Source organism: Protobothrops mucrosquamatus, unplaced genomic scaffold, assembly GCF_001527695.2.
Source record: "Protobothrops mucrosquamatus isolate PMUCROS unplaced genomic scaffold, P.Mucros_1.0 scaffold1863, whole genome shotgun sequence".
NCBI classification, from domain to species: Eukaryota; Metazoa; Chordata; class Lepidosauria; order Squamata; family Viperidae; genus Protobothrops; species Protobothrops mucrosquamatus.
The window spans coordinates 314,505-329,097 of record NW_015387992.1 but is presented as its reverse complement, the minus strand read 5'-3'; positions in this window follow the sequence as shown (position 1 = coordinate 329,097).

The following is a 14,593-nucleotide window of genomic DNA, read 5'->3' as shown; positions in this document are numbered from 1 at the left end:
GAAATGGTTGCTTATGATGTCAAACTGAGAAAATTAGTGAAGGATACATGGATAATGAGAGGTTCTGAATGTGAGATAGACCATTTCTTTGTAGCATTAAGAGCAGATATGGAAGAAAAGGAAAGAAGGGCAGATGGATATGGAAGAAAAGGAAAGAAGTGAAAGAAACTAAAGTTGAATGACTGCAGCAAGAGAGTCTTCCATGGAAAAATATTAGTAGACTGATATCCTAATAGAGTGAACATAAGGGGAAAAGATGTTGAACCTGCTTGGAATGGAATAAAAAAAAATATGGTGCACAGTCCCAGAGATGCATGTGAAGTTACACTAATGGGAATTATGAAAAAGGTGATTGGTGGAGTGATAAAGTGAAAGGGGATGTGGATGAGGAAAAAAATGCATATAAGGGAATGATTGCTGCAAAAGAAAATAATAAGGAGCAAAAAGTTCTATACAGTGTATATAAAGAAAGAAATTCAAAGAAAGGGTGGTCAGTTAACATGTATGTATGTATATATGTATGTATGTAAGTATGTATGTATGTATGTATAAGATTTCTATGTCCCTCCTCCTTAAAGCAAAACTTTCGACAGCTCATTGCAACAATAAAACCACAGCATGTTAAAAAAAAAGTAAAACAATAATTCAGCCCATGAAAATCATGATATAGATAAAATAAGAGCACATTCGAAGAATAAATGGTTTTGAAGGTCAGCAAAAAGGACTAAATTTTATTTATTTATTTATTTATTAAATGTATATGCTGCTGTCTGAACCGATAAAGCTGGAAGAGACTGAAAATTTGATCATTCTCACGGGATGGTGGTGAACTTCTATAAGAAATGGTTTTGCTTGGTATCATTTATTTATTTATTAATTTTATATGGATGCCCATCTCATGCAAAGTGACTCTAGATAGCTACATAAATTTAATAAGTAAATAAAATTTAACTCTCATCACTCACATTCAAAACCATGCAGCAAAACTAAAGAATAAAACATTCAATAAAATCAGTTAAAACAATAAACATGGATACTACTGCGTTCATGTTGGAAGGAACTACAAAGGCGCTTCCAGGTTGAAAGGATTAGCCAGTGACATCAGTGTTGCCCAGGAGACACCCAAAGGGGCTCCTTTCATGTCCTTGGTATTTTCCCACCAAAGTGGTACCTATGTATCTACTTGCATTTCCATGCTTTCAAAGCTGGGACAAATTGATGGGAGCTCATTCCATCATGCAGCTCACATTGTCGGGTTTTGAACTGTCAGGCTGTCAACCTCTAAGTGGTCTTCAGATTCATTGTCCTAGCCACATGAGCCATCACAGCCCTACAACATGGATAACAACAGAATTAATAAAGCAAGATCACAAAGGGAAAGATATTGTGTATAATATAGCCAGCATCCTGGCTCTGTCTCACCAGGGGATGACCAAGATTGATGAAAATAACAGGATTTAAGAACTCTCTGGAAGGTCCCAAATGTTGGGGTCAACCTTACCTCAGGAGGGAAGATGTCTTCAGATATGTCCTTCCTGCTGGACCTGATGAGACAGGTAGGTGTAATCAGGAAGAGACAGTCCCTCAAATAACCCAACCCATGCCTGGTAGGGCTTTAAAAGTCAAAATCAGTGTCTTGAATTGGACCAGAAGCAAACCATCAGCCCATGCAGCTCATCAAGCAGAGGTGAAATGTGTGCCCTTCTAGGACACACATCTCTTTGTTCTTTTATTTTATTCTGGGTTTTAATGGTACAAAAGCATCCAGAGCTGCTGAGAGCCAGGCATTTTTTTTTAAGAAAGTAAATACATAAATGAGTTTTAAAGATTTATATGGGAACAATAATAATATTCAGAAAACCAGGATTGGAATGCATACTATAACTGTCCAAAGGGGAAAAAATGTTTAAAAGGCTGCCACAAATACAATGAGCGTATTAAAAAATTATAAAGCTGAAGGTATAAATGGTCTCACTGGAAAAAAATGTTCAAATATAGATGTGCTTTACTTCTGCACAACTAGTTTAGCAAGTGTGGGAAAGCTCTATCAGTGCTTGGCATTTGGAAGAATGCCATTATTGTTCTCCTTTTGCAAAGAGATAGGAAGAGTGAATTAATTTGTTAAGTGTGCTTGAGAAGGTGTTTGGCAGAATTCTGTGTGGTTTATGAGAGGTGATAATGAGCAAAATTTGAGTGGTACACTGTAGCCTTATACCAAGCAAGGTATTTGAAACCTAATTTTGGTTCTTCAACTCATTGCTGGGAAATGTTCTAATGCAAGGAAGAAATGTATTCTTGTTGTTTGTTGATTTAAAGCAAAACTGTGATAAAACCAATGGATTTGGTTTTGTAGTTGTCTGCATAAGGCTGGTTTCTGGATGTGATAAGAATGGAATATGATGGATGTAAATAAGGCTAAGAATACAGGTAGTCCTCAGCTTACCACAGTTCATCTAGCAACCATTCAAAGTTACAATGGAACTGAAAAAAGTGACATGACCGTGGTTCACATTTACCACCATTACATTACATTACAAGAAAAACCAAACGTACAGGTATAGTATAGGTGGCACCTTGCTCAATAGTACTAACTGTGAGAGGGATCTCGGAGTCCTAGTGGACAATCACTTAAATATGAGCCAGCAGTGTGCTGCAGCTGCCAAAAAAGCCAACACAGTTCTGGGCTGTATTAACAGAGGGACAGAATCAAGATCACGTGAAGTGTTAATACCACTTTACAATGCCTTGGTAAAGCCACACTTGGAATACTGCATCCAGTTTTGGTCACCACGATGTAAAAAAGATGCTGAGACTCTAGAAAGAGTACAGAGAAGAGCAACAAAGATGATTAGGGGACTGGAGGCTAAAGCATATAAGGAACAGCTGCTGGAATTGGGTATGTCTAGTTTAATGAAGAGAAGGACGAGGGGGGACATGATAGCAGTATTCCAATATCTCAGGGGCTGCCCCAAAGAAGAGGGAGTCAAGCTATTCTCCAAAGCACCTGAAGGCAGGACAAGAAGCAACGGATGGAAACTAATCAAGGAGAGAAGCAACCTAGAACTAAGGAGAAACTTCCTGACAGTTAGAACAATTAACCAGTGGAACAATCTGCCTCCAGAAGCAGTGAATGCTCCAACACTGGAAGTTTTTAAGAAGACACTGAACAGCCATTTGTCTGAAATGGTATAGGGTTTCCTGCCTGAGCAGGGGGTTGGACTAGACGACTTCCAAGGTCCCTTCCACCACCACCACCACCACCACCACCATCACCACCACCACCACCACCACCACCACCACCACCATCATCATCATCATCATCATCATCATTATTATTATTATTATTATTATTATTATTATTATTATTATTATTATTATTATTATTATTATTATTATTATTATTATATCCCCCATGGTCACGTGATCAAAATTCAGATTTTGGGTATTTGAAGAATTAATTAAATGTTATTAAAAATAATTTTCCTTCTAATAATATTTATATTATTACAACATTATTAACTTTTGTTAACTTCCTATTAATTCATTAACTTCAACATTTGGAATAATTCCCAAGGTTTACTAAAAAAATATCCACATCGATATACTTTACTGTCTTAATTGAACAATTGAAAACGGAAGATGGGAATTTTTTTTCTTTTCTTTTTTTTGTATAAGTAAGGGATGGTGTTAAACTATCTTGCTGAAATGGTAAAGATTTTGGGTATTTGAAGAATTAATTAAATGAATAATTTTTATTAACACGGAGGAGATGGATTGTTTAAGTTTAGACTTTGGAGTTAGAGATATTAATATTTGTTTACTTGTATTTGAATATTAGCCTAGGTTTGGTTTGGGAAGTCCGGGGGGTGGGGGGATGGGATATAACATTGTGTAATATCTGTGATGTATTTCTTTTTTTTTTTTATGATAAAAACAATAAAATTTTATATTGGAAAAAAAAAAAAATTCAGATGCTTGGCATATGACAGTTGCAGTGTCCCAGGTTCATGTGACCCTCTTTTGTGACCTTCTGACAAGCAAAGTCAATGGGGAAGCCAGATTCACTTAACAACTGTGTTGCTAACTTAACAACTGCAGTGATTCACTTAACAACTGTGGCAAGAAAGGTTGTAAAATGGGCCCAAATTCACTTAACAACTGTCTCACTTAGCAACAGAGATGTTGAGCTCAATTGTAGTCATAAGTCGAGGACTAACTGTACAGGGAATGCTCAGCAAATAGTGCAATACTGAGCAGGGCATAATGCAAAAATGTGTGATGTCCCTTTGGCTGTTTAATGTAAAAAGAAAGCTAGTGGTAATGTTAGAGATGTCCTAGTTGGGTTATGAACATAAGTATACGTGTAGGTACATGGGTGAAACTATATTGTTGGCTGAGTAGCCGAAAGATTTGCAGCAACTGTTAGACAGATTGTATGATGCAACCGGGAATGTGGAACTGAAGCCTAATGTATCAAAGGTGAAGGTGATAGTTTTGCAGGGAAATGGAACAAGAATTGTCAGCAGAGGAACTTTTTCAGAGGAAGGAGAAATTTTGAGCCATTTTAAAGGCAGAATTCCCCCTTAGTGGTAATGGAACCACAGTGCATTGTCTCTGAACACTTTGTCACTAAAGAAATGACACCACCCTCTGTCCATGTGGATTTTCTCCAAAATTCACATCTGTTCTGGACAAATTTTGAAAACCTATTCTCTTTCATCAAACTAAATGAAGACTGGTATGTGCAAGAGGAATTGTCCCTTTGGACTAGAATAAGTACACAACTTAACAATTCCTCAAATATATCAGTTCCCAAGTTAGGAACCTATAAAAACATCAGCTATGTTGTTACCAGGAAGAACCACAACAGGAAAATCGCTAGAACTAAAGTTAATTTTACAGGAATCAGAATAGGTGCAAATAAATAAGTCAGCTTTACAAAGCAAGCATTTTCTTTTCTTTTGACAAAAGGCATGTGCAAATAAACATCTACTTAGTACTTTAAAATTGTGCTTATTAACAATTTGGAAAATTGTCTCTGTCAATCTTCCCATCCCCACCCCACCCCACCCCATCGCTGTTCAGCATCATTGCCCCCCAGGTAATTTGTGTAAAAGAAAAGAAAATTGTAAGAACATTACTCATTTTTTTTAAAAAAAAACAACTATTCCTTTTAGATTGCTAAATTATAGTAATCATTTTTAAATTGGCACAGTAGGTTCATGAATTAACTTCCTAGCTGGCCTCTTTTGTGGTGATGTGTGTCTCTTTGTGGGTATGTTTTCTTTTTCTTTTTGTTTTTGTTTTTTCTTTTTGACAACCCTATAATGATGGGAACACTAGATAGGAAAGTACTTGTTATTTATTTATTTATCGATCACATTTATATGGCCACCCATCTCACAGATGTGACTCTGGGCAGCATACAACAAATGAATAATAATCATATAAAATATAAAATCTTTGATAAAAATGAAAGGACCCTATAAAAAATTAAAACTCACAAACATGGAGAGCAAAGCCTTGATTCAGAAGCAGGCTTGTTTAATAATAATAATAATAATAATAATAATAATAATAATAATAATAATAATAATAATAATAATAAAGTTGGAAGGGACCTTCTTAGTCATCTTTTTAAAAACTGCCTGCTTAAATGGCAGGACTTATCACCTGCAGAAGGCAAGCAAACCGGCCTCTCTCCTACACAATATTTATCTGCATACAATAGAGCTTAGGTCTAAATAAGCATGCATAAGAGGATTGTGTTGTAAATCTCCCTGAATCTATAGCTTCCAGCTTACCAGCTACTACTGATAGACAAAGGAGGTTTACACCAGGACCTTGGGGAAAAGAGGCAGAGGCACAGCCTTTAGCAGAATGCCTCCTTGTTGAACAGAGTGCCATAATGTTTACTATCCAAGTGAATCTCTATCAATGCATCTGTTCTCTGTTTAGTAAGACAAGGTAAGTGCTGTATGCCAGCATAATTCTAGGAAATGCAGTATACAGTACGGTGCATATGGAAGCAGGAAACTGGCTTGAAAAAAGAAAAAATGTTATGAATAACAATAGCAGTAGCACTTAGACCAGGGGTAGGCAACCTTGGCTCTTTTATGACTCGTGGACTTCAACTCCCAGAATTCCTGAGCTAGCCATGCTGAGGGGAAAGGGAGAGGTTTCCAAGCTGAGCCATGCTGGCTCAGGAATTCTGGGAGTTGAAATCCACGAGTCATAAAAGAGCCAAGGTTGCCTACCCCTCACTTAGACATATATACTGATCCATAGTGCTTATAGCACTCTCTGAGTGGTTTACAGAGACAGCATATTGCCCCCAATAATCAGAGTCTTCATTTTACTCAGAAAGATGGAAGGCTGAGTCAACCTTAAGCCTTCAAGTCAACCTTGAGCTGATCAGGATCAAACTTCTGGCTTTGGGCAGAGTTAGTCCGCAGTACGGCTTTCTAACCACTGCACCACCACAGCTCAGCTATGAACAACTATCAAGGTCAACCTTTTTCTCTCTCTCTTTTCCTGTGGCAGTTGTTAAGGGAAAACTGCAGTTGTTAAGTGAACATAGTGGTTACTAAGCGAAAGCTGCGGTCATTAAGCAAATTCATATATTCCTATGGCTGGTTTTTTTTTTGCCAGAAACCAGCTTAAAAAACAGAAATCAGCAAAAAAAGATTGTAATTGTAGTCACAGTGCATTGTGGAAGATAAATGTGAGCTGTTTGCCAAGCACCCAAAATGAGGTTATGTGAATGCAAAGAGTTGTGCAGCTGTCAGAACTCAGGAACTGGGTCATAAGTAGCTTTTAAGAATCTGTCATAACTTCAAACAGTCATTAAGCGACCATTAAGCAAGGTACATAAGGCTAGCATCAGTGGAAGGGGAAGAAGCTCGAGACCCATTAGTAGAATGGAAATTAGTAGTCCTTGGGCAGCATATGGTGTTATCAAACAGTACATTCGGGTTGTGTAAGTCACAATGTAATCTCCATTACTTTCCGTATTGTTCCTAGGCAACACTTCTGGGGTTATATAACCCATATCCTTGCTGAAACTAGGGCTTGTTTTCATTTTTTTATTTTGGCCAGAGGCCCTGTGATCACTGTGGCTGTGCATACCAATAAAAGATACTTCACTGCATTTATGTTCAAGCGTTTTGGTTTTACATGGGCATTTTCTCCACATATTTAAAACCAGTCAATGAATACATGCAAGAAAACCCCTCCTCTAATATACAATTAGCATCCCTCCAGATTTCTCTTTCTTGCACTGCTTGCAAAAACCTCCATACAAGCAGTTCTTAAAATCAATAACGATTTGGTCTCCCAGTATATAGTTGGTAGCAACTGGGAAGCATGTTGATCCTTTCACCCAGAATAAAGAGTAAAACTAATCAGAATGTATTATAGCATTTCAAAACATGGGTGTCTGAAAGAGATAGATTAGAATGAGCCTCTCATCCAAAAATGATACTCCTCTGCCTTGTAACCAAGGAGTAAAACACTATCATGTCTCCTGGAGCCTGAGGCTGAGAAATCAAGCTCCCTTGTTGCAAAATGAGATTGGACCACTGAAAATGCATCCCTTGGTTCCACCCAGAAAATAAGGAGAGTGTAAAAGAAATGTAGCTGCATATACTGTACATCCCACCCCCAAAACAACAAAGCCAATGTGGGAAGTCAGCCCCCCAGAGAAGGAAATATTAAAAGGGCAGAAAAATATATTTCCTTAAAGGATCTTAAAGAGGCAGAAAAGCATGCCCAGTTTTCTTAATAGTCCCAAATCTCCCTTCCCCAAGCAGAAACCAGCTCTGTAGAAATGCAGATGTAAACCATTCAGAAAGGTTGAAGCTAGAAGATTAAGAAGACAAAGTCACCTAAAATCTACATACCCCACCCAAACTCTAAGACAGGACATAATAGGATTAACCCACAGATGCCAAAGGGCACACTCAGACTCAGGTCAAAGTTCATGCCACAGGAACAACTCCAAGCAAAAGGCTCCAAAAGGTATAAAAACCCACTCCCTACATGTGCTCTCTCTCTTTTCTTCCAGAGCCATCTTCCTGTCTGGGTGTCCTCTTCAAAAAAACTACAACCTTCTTTCTAAAGCAATCGTCATGTTGTTTATTCCCGGCTTGGACTGAACCACGATGAAGACTTTTCCTTCAACATCAAAAATGGGGTAGATCATGGCTATATCATACAAAACATAGCACTTAAATGACCATTAACTAATATAAAACCTTTGGGTTTCACTGCATCTTTTCTACATCTCTCCATTGTCTAATATATCATTCAATAGAATGTCACTTTATGAAATTGTGTCTTTCGGGGAACAGGCTGCTGGATTTCAGTGAATTGTACATTAAATGTCACTATCGAAGAGAATAGGACAAACCCTGCTGATAAGTTAGTGGAGCCAGCAACTCTTTCTTTCATTTTTTTTTAATTGCTTTCCTTTTATGAAAAGGGGCTTCTGACACTCTTCCAAGTAGTGTATTTGCCACATTAACAGCTTCAGGATGTATAATTTAATGGTAATGTTAATGAGAAGTTATTCAAATCAAATAGAGGTGTCACTACAAAGACAGTTTAAGCAGGCATGGGAGATTAGGAAGCGTTGTTTCCTTTCGTAAATATATTGTAATTAAACAAATGTCAGAAGTTCATTTACATATGCCAGGGATTTGACAACTGCAGAGAGCAGTGCCATTTAGATAATTTCTTGGTGGGGGCAATCTTAAATGTCTTCATTTTATTCGTCTGCAATTAGCTTTTTGTAAAAAAAAAAAAAATAGCTCGTTCTGCTTTGCCTCCCTGCTCCTTCCCCCATTTCTTATTCTAAAATCTTTTGAGCAAACAGTTAGCATTCAGCTTCCCCAGGCAGTTCTACCAATGTCACTGCAAAGCACTGTTCTGCGGGATGAATTCACAATGCAAAGTGATGGCTTGAGAACATTTCAGACCCAGGATCATACCGATAGGCATCCAGACTCCGGCAGCAAGCAAAAATAAAAAATAAAAATGTGTCACATCCTCCCTTTTCTTTCCTGCAGAAATTTAAATTACAGGCTAACATCTTCTACATCCATCGCTTCTCAGGACAAGCTTTATTCCCCGGAGATATATCCATCATGGCTAAACTTGTTAAAAATTCCTCCATTTCCCCTTGAAGCTGGCACTTCACAAGAATTCTGATCAAAAGCCACCCTTGCGTGCCATCCGAAGTCAAGTGAGAAACGATCGTGAGAGCTTTCAAAGGTAGAAGACGCTCTTTCCCTCCGGTTTTCTAACCAAACTACTTAGGAAAGAAATTAAAGCTCTGTTGCTGAGGTTGCAAATATGAAAACTCAGCAGGATTAACAAAGAATCAAATCCAGGGTTCCCAAATAGCTTTCTGCTGGTGGTTTGCCCACTTAAGGACACCTCTCTTCTCTTCCTCTCTCAAGGCTTCAAGGAATGTGAAATCTGATTTGTGCAGCCTTCAAGCTGAAAGGAGAATTATGACTGCATGGCTGCAAATTATTAGCTTCAAAATCAAATCCTTTCTGTCACTAAATAAGATGGTCTCTCTTTGTTTCTGTCTCTGGAAGTCATAAGCTGGATGGGCTTTAAAGGGATTTCCAGAAAGCCAACTCATCTGTTCTTTGAGCTGGCCAATTTGGATTTAATTGGAACCAAAAGGAAACTTGGATTATCTATAGCCATGTGCAACTTCAGCTTTTGCTGACCTTGCCAAACAATCAATGACTGGTGTTGCTCCCCTCTAAACGGCTCAATCAATCATTGCTTTTAATGCTCATTTGCAACTTCCTCCCCTGTGACATGTTGATACATGCAGGAAGTAACCTCCTCCCCACAAAAAAAATTCACACACATGCGTACACACACACTCCATTGAAAGACAATCACTGGCTAGGAGTTTGCATGCCTGGACAATCCATCTATTTCTCTACTCTAATACAAGGCCTTAAAAGCTAGGTAGTTGGGTGATCAAATAGTCAAGTAGCAGAGGAATATCACATACTGTAGAGGGCATCTTTCATGTCTTCAGGGGTTGTCAGAATGAAGTGAAATTCTGAGAAGCAAAACTAGGATTACTTTTGCAGAGGAAGAATGTTTAATTATGTGTTTAAGAATGTTTAAGAATGTGCAGCTGAAAGGACAATAGGCATTAAATGACTGAATTAAGTGATAAGACTTGCCTGAACTCAATTACCCAAAACTCCTTACAGGGTAATTTAAATAAGCAGTGTTAAATCCATCATGCACTGCTATACATCTTGCAACATCAATGCTAATGAAACAAGAATTGCCACTGTCCAACCTTGAAGGCGGTCCTTCTTCATACGCATGTTCAGCTGGTGCACTTTTAAGAAACTCAGCCATAATGCTACCACATGATACAAATTGCACAACAGCCCATTATACGTTTACTATAGGATAGTGATGGCAAACCTTTTGGGCTCAGCTTGTTAAAAAGTCAGAAAATGCCTAATTTTACTGCTGGTATGTCACTGTCCTCCCTCCACCCCAAACAAAGGACAAACAATTTTTTGCATTTTCATTTATTTAAAAAATGCAGTCCAGTCATGTGTGATACTATCTATTATATAAAGAAATGTTATATAATTACAAAAATGAAGTGCGAGTAAAACAAACTCATTTCCGGAAAGTCCAGAGCCCAACGTATTCTCATGGGACCTCTGTAGGCTCCAAGAATTCTGCAATAACAGGGCACATTTTTTGATAATAGTTGTTGGGTATTAGTGAATACTGGTGTGTCATCCAAAATGGTATGGCCTGTCACCTTTTACGTGCATGTCATAGGATCACTATCACTGCTGTAGATTGTTTTAATTCATCTAATGAGTCTTGTATACCACCACATATAGGTGGAATATATCCTCTCTATTTATAAGGAGTAATAAAGTGCACTTTCACTTTTCACTCGATAGCCTTGAGGTCAAATGGAGTGAAGATTGGGCACTGGCTTTAATCCTGACTCCTTCTCTTGGTATCTATATATTGAGGAAACACCTGTAACAAGGTCTGGCTTAACATGCATGATTTCAGTCCAAATAGAGAATCTAGGACAGTGATGGCGAACCTTTTAGAGACCGAGTGCCCAAACCACAACCCAAAACTAAGTTATTTATCGCAAAGTGCCAGGGCCACATCAGCATTGTGGTGCCCTCAGGGGGGCATGGGGATGTGGCCCACTGGGTGGGCAGGGCTCCAGTTGCCACGGCAGACTGGGTGGGTGTGGCTGGGGTGGGCATGGCCACCTCGATGTTGCTCATGGGGGGGACACCTGTGGGGGCCGGGCAGGGTTAGGGGAGATCCAGGGGGTCTCTGGCGGGTGGAGGGGTGGTCAGGAGGCCCAGCATAAATGGGGGAGGCACACAATCCTAGCTGGGACTGGGGGGCCATGGTGCTGATGGGGATCCGGCTTTCCCTGCTCGGGGTGGCCTTTGCTTGCTGGCTGTGGGCGTGCTCTACCTCTACTGGAGCTTGCTAGCTGGCCGCTTCGCCTCCTTTGTGCTGGGTTGGGCAGCCGCTCTGGGCGGCGGTGGCCTAATGGACCTGCGCAAGCTGCTGGCAGCAGCACCAGCGTGCGTGCCCACAGAGAGGGCTCTGAGTGCCGCCTCTGGCACGCGTGCCATAGGTTCGCTACCACTGATCTAGGAATTCCCCAATTTCACAGTTCCATTGACCACACACACACACGTACACATAGACCCCCCTACACACACAAAACACATACTGCAGTCATGTGATTACATTTTCTAGAATTTGGCAACTGCCAACTGGCTCATCCTTAGGCCATTTCCAGTGTCTTGTGGTCACAGTTTTCAATCATTTTGCTAATTTCTGACATTTACTTTTGGTTTCTGGCAAAAAAAACCCACCTGATTGGATAAAATGGATTCACTTAACGGCCGACTAGAAGACCTCCAAGATTCCTTCCAACTCTGTTATTCTGTTACCTCTGAGGACCATTCCAACCTTATGATCAGTGGTGGAATTCAAATATGTGAACAACCAGTTCTCTGAGTGGATACCACTTCCGGAAGTCCATTCTGGGCCTGGGCAACAAAAAAATAGCTACCGGTTCTGCCGAACTGGTGCAAACAGGCTGAACCCCACCTCTGCTTATGATCCTATCATTCTACAAAGTTTGGGAGACCTGGTTTTGTGTATCTATGGCTAGGTAAATTCTGTTTATACTATTCTTCATCAGAAGTAAATGCTTCTTTTATTATTCAAAGCCACTGTTCAACGGTAGAGTTACAGAAAAAGCTTTGGACCCTAAACATTACCAGTTTTAATCATATTTCAATAAAGTTATTTACGGTAAGTAATAAACTGAAGTTTTATCTTGGGTTCTGGATACCTTCCCATAGTTTCTAAAATTATAGCATTACTTGCCATGCTTTTCATGTATATCCAACAGGTTACAGGAAAATCAAAGATATATTTTTTAAGAAAAAAGATTTTTCATTCATCAGAGTCAAAGGAGATGAAATTAAATCAATGTTACTGACTGCTGTGTGAAATGCATAGCAGGGGAAAGAAGATCAGCATCCTAGAACTTTTAAAATAAATCTTGCCCTGGTCGGATTATCAGCAAATAGTTAATTATTAGCAAATAGAGCGGAAAAGCAAGCTAAGGAATTTTTTACTTCCTTCCCTGAGATTTCTCTTACTGTTTCATCTGTTTAAGAAAACTGAATAATCTTTATGGAAGAAAAGGAAAAAAAAGGAAAGGAAATCCCAGTGTCATGGTTCCGACAGATGAAACTCTTCAAAGAACTTTGAGGTGTTGTTTACCTTAAAGAATCTTTATTAGAGAAGCATAGCATCGGCACTAATATAATCAAAGCCAAAAACTAGATTCCCCTCCCCTGAGCACATAGTATCAAAGCACAATTCCCTCCTCCAATTAACAATCATAAATCACATTCTCCAATTAGTTTGAAATGCAGGCTTTCCCTCCAGTTCTCCAGCCCGCCAATTTTTATCATCTCTTATTTCAATAACCTTGGTTCACACACTAGGTCCAGTAGTGTTATGTCTAGCTAAACTCTCATGCACATTCCTCCCCCCAACATCATCTAACTCTAACTATAAAAGTAAAACATAAGAAGAAAATGGTTGCATCTCCAACTGTTGTCAAAGCAAAAACATCCATGTTAGCAGTGTTGACACCCAGAACATAGAAATGACTCCACCATCATAAAACACTGGATAATTCTTTCTAATAGAAAGCCTGGTGTCAAATAGCAGTTTAGAAGTGAAATGTAGTCCTCTTTACATACAGGTAGTCCTCGACTTTCAACAGTTCATTTAGTGACCTTTCAAAGTTACAATTACCGTTTTTCACACTTATGACCATTGAAGCATCCCCTTGGTCATATGATCCAAATTTGGATGCAACCAGTTCATATTTATGATGGTTGCAGTGTCCTGGGGTCATATGATCATCTTTTGTGATCATCTGACAAGCAAAGTCAATGAGGAATCCAGATTCATTTAACAACTATATTACTAACTCACTTAATAACTGTCTTGCTTAGCAACAAAAATTGGGGCTCAATTGTAGTCGTACATTGAGGACTACCTGTACTCAAGTGACTGCCTAGATAGGTAGAAATATAAAGTGTAAATGAAGAGAAAATAAAAATGTTTGTCCCATAGAATAGCTTGATGGAACCTCTGAATGTTCAAATATACAGAAATGTGGTTGTGGGTTAATGGGAGAAACTGGAATAAATATTCTGAAGTGGCCAATCAAGGGAATCTGGGCATATTTTTATTTGATTTTACTTGCTGTTACTTTTATTTGTATTATCGATTATATGCAGCTATGATTGCTCTTTTTATAGCCTCTTGACTTGCTTTTTGTTTTTGTGCATTTCTACAAATTATGTTATTAATTACCTTTGTAAACCACTTTAGGAAAGTAATCTGTCTTGTCAGGAGTTTGAAAAATCTATTAATTAAGAATAAATTTCATTAGATGATAGAATGAATAATGAATTACACCAGAGATCAGCAACTTTTCAAGCAATGGTGAACATCATACAACTTGGTGCAACCAAGCGTGGGGGGGGGGTTGGTTTATTTTTTTTAAAAAAGGCCTGTTTAAACTAGTTAAAATCTTGTGAGATTTAATAACCGAAGAGCCTATGAACCTTGATCCAAGAATATATTGACATTCTCATGTGGTTCTGGCCAATTTTTTTTAAAAAAATGTTTTAATTCTTATTTAATTTTGAATGCTCAGGGTAAGGATTAAGGAATCCCGTAGGCTTTGAGGCACTCTGGGCCTGTCCAGGCCTACCCAGCCTGATTAAGATTTTATTGCTTTTGTTGTAAACTCACTGTTTCCCCATAAAGTTTCTCCATAGCAACCTGTGACCCCATGGCTGCAAAAGAACTTTGAGCCCCTTCCTTTTGATCAAACAGTAGCATCCAAATCAAGCGACCCAGCTAATAAATATCAGTGGTGCAGTCTCTCCATCATTTTGAGGTAAAGAGTAAATAGAAAATTCAATGTACTCCTAAAATTGGCTTT